The sequence below is a fragment of the Berghia stephanieae genome, chromosome 1, assembly GCF_034508935.2.
Source record: "Berghia stephanieae isolate SIO BIC M18660-M18661 chromosome 1, UCSD_Bste_1.3, whole genome shotgun sequence".
NCBI lineage: Eukaryota > Metazoa > Mollusca > Gastropoda > Nudibranchia > Aeolidiidae > Berghia > Berghia stephanieae.
In genome coordinates this window covers 69755171-69757670 of record NC_088360.1, presented here as the reverse complement: position 1 = coordinate 69757670, position 2500 = coordinate 69755171, and the positions used below count along the sequence as shown (strand labels likewise).

General features: G+C 34.8%; 1 protein-coding gene across 1 annotated transcript in view; it reads right to left on the bottom strand.

Annotated features, from left to right (window-relative positions):
* The window catches only part of LOC144980604 (translation initiation factor eIF2B subunit beta-like), a 26824-nt gene that overhangs the window by 22902 nt on the left and 1422 nt on the right, over window positions 1-2500 (bottom strand). The window lies entirely within an intron of this gene.

Genomic DNA, 2500 nt, shown 5'->3' with positions numbered 1-2500 from the left:
CATGAAATAATTAAGATGATAATCACAAACTGAAAAGCATGTTTTACAAAAGCAATAATGTGAAATATTAAAAGATCAATATCAGTTCACAAAAGTCAAATAAAATTCAAGTCAGAAAATCCACAAATGTCAATATTTCTACTCATAATGTTGACTTATTTATTTCCAGATTAATAATGTCTAGTTTTATCTTATTTTTCCTATAAGTGTACATCATTAGTAATTAAAAAACAAATATAAAATGAAATAGGAGCTTCAATTCAATTTACGAAGACATGATGTAGACCTTTCTGGTTTCCTCTTTATCAATAAAACATGATGAATGAAACACTTAGAATGAATGAGAGATGTGAGGATGGCGTCGTCAAGGCAATTAAACAAAACAATGATGGGATGGGTGGTAGACAGCTGCTTAGTAAGGAATCATAAATTAAAATAAAATAGAATAATGTTTTAAAATGTGTTGGGCAGTATAGAAGGTAAAAAATAAAGTGGAATAAAAATATTAATAAAATGGAATTGAATAAAATTTTACAAAATGTTAAGGACAGAAGTAATATCAATACTGGGAAAAGTAAAAGAAGTAGCAGCAGCGGCAGTAGTAGTAGTAGTAGTAGTAGTAGTAGTAGTAGTAGTAGTAGTAGTAGTAGTAGTAGTAGTAGTAGTAGTAGTCGTAGTAGAAGTAGTAGTAGCAGTAGTAGTAGTAGTAGTAGTAGTAGTAGTAGTGGTAGTAGAGGTAGTAGTAATAGTAATAGCAGTACACTGCTGTCCACTTAAACTTAAGATAAGCTGCATTAAGATATACTCTCGCTTAAAATAAACTCTGAGGCTGGTCCCAATTTTTGCTCTAAATCATCCGTAAATTAAACTAAGATAAACTCAATCCCTGAGCTAGTCCACATAACATAAACTCATCAATCTGGATTTGCAACACTGGGTGGGATGGACATGGAATCTCTCAATCATCCCTCTCTTCCCCCCCTCCCCTCTATTGTTCCATCTTTTAGTCTCCTCATTGTGCAATATATTCAATTGCACCAATCAAGAAACAAAACAGCTATATATGAATGTGTAGTGTGTGCAAAGATTCACCAGAGAACTATATACATAGGTATGTTAGTCCTCTGGATTCACTAAAATGCATACGATGTCACCACAGGATGTACGTGAACATGAGTATGTGCTGTCTATCATCCATGCCCTTCCCTCCTCACTGTGTCATCCATGCACACCCCCACAATCAAAATTAGACTGGCATTCATGTGCAATTAGCCTAGACTAGATCACAAGTGATGATAGCGTCTCAACTCGCCCAACTTTTTTTTTTATTATCACTCTTTCTTTCTGATCCTGTAGATCACCGTATGCGTGTTGCATTGTGAAAGATAGCTCTAATGACAAAAGAAGTCACTCTTAGTTCAGCCAAGCTTAACAGGAAGCTGGGCCGTTTTTCTGGGTTTATTTATACATTAAAGAGGGGCAACAAATAGATTAAACAAAGGTTTGTATCCCTGAAAAGTTGTAAGCCTTGAGTTTTGGATAAAATAAGCCTCGGATAAGATAAACTTTCTTCCTGGTCCCCAGGAGTTTATCTTAAGCAAACTGCAATGTAGTAGTAGTAGTAGTAGTAGTAGTAGTAGTAGTAGTAGTAGTAGTAGTAGTAGTAGTAGTAGATGTAGTTGTAGTTCATTTGCATCAATAGAGTTATTCCATGTATTCAGGCAACCCCATATATTGTCGATCTTTCTCTATTCTCTATTCATCTGATTATTGCTTACATCATAAACAAGATGGTGAAGATTAGCCAATAAAAAGCGGCTGTTGTCATATCTGCCGTAGTCTGCGGTCTCGTCTACTAAAACAGTTTGAGTAGCTGAAATAGGGAGGTGTTCCGAACGCTCCTCGTGCTAAAGGAAACAACCCAAATATTCGCTCAACTAATCCTAAGAAAAAATACAACCTAGAGTACCTTTGACTATCCCTAATAGGAAAAACAAACACCCTAGTACCTTTACATAGACTTACTTATAACTAACCCTACTAGAAAAAAATCCTCTGACCTTGAGCTAACCCTATTAGTAATAGAAAAAAAAAAAAACAGGACTGCTTTGCACTAACTTTCTTTCAATACTTCACAAATCAAAATGGCGGCAGAGAATCATGAATCAAAACAATGGTCAAATTAGGATTAAACTTTCACAAATCTGTCAAGGTTTGTTCTAAAGTTTTTAAAATGCTTACAATAAACGCCTGACCACAGTCCAGGGTGCAAATACAAATTGAAAGAAATGCTAGAACGAGGAGCTTTCGGAAGGCCTCCCCTGACTGAAAAATGGTGGTAGTGGTGAAATGACACTAAAGCATATTATGGTTACAAATTCATTAATCTAACCTATTCACAAAAGTTCGAACATTTGGTTAATTTATAAAATCGTATAGTATAGCATCACACTTTCACAAATATACTAAGAAGCAAAAAAGTGTATAGAAATTAGAAACG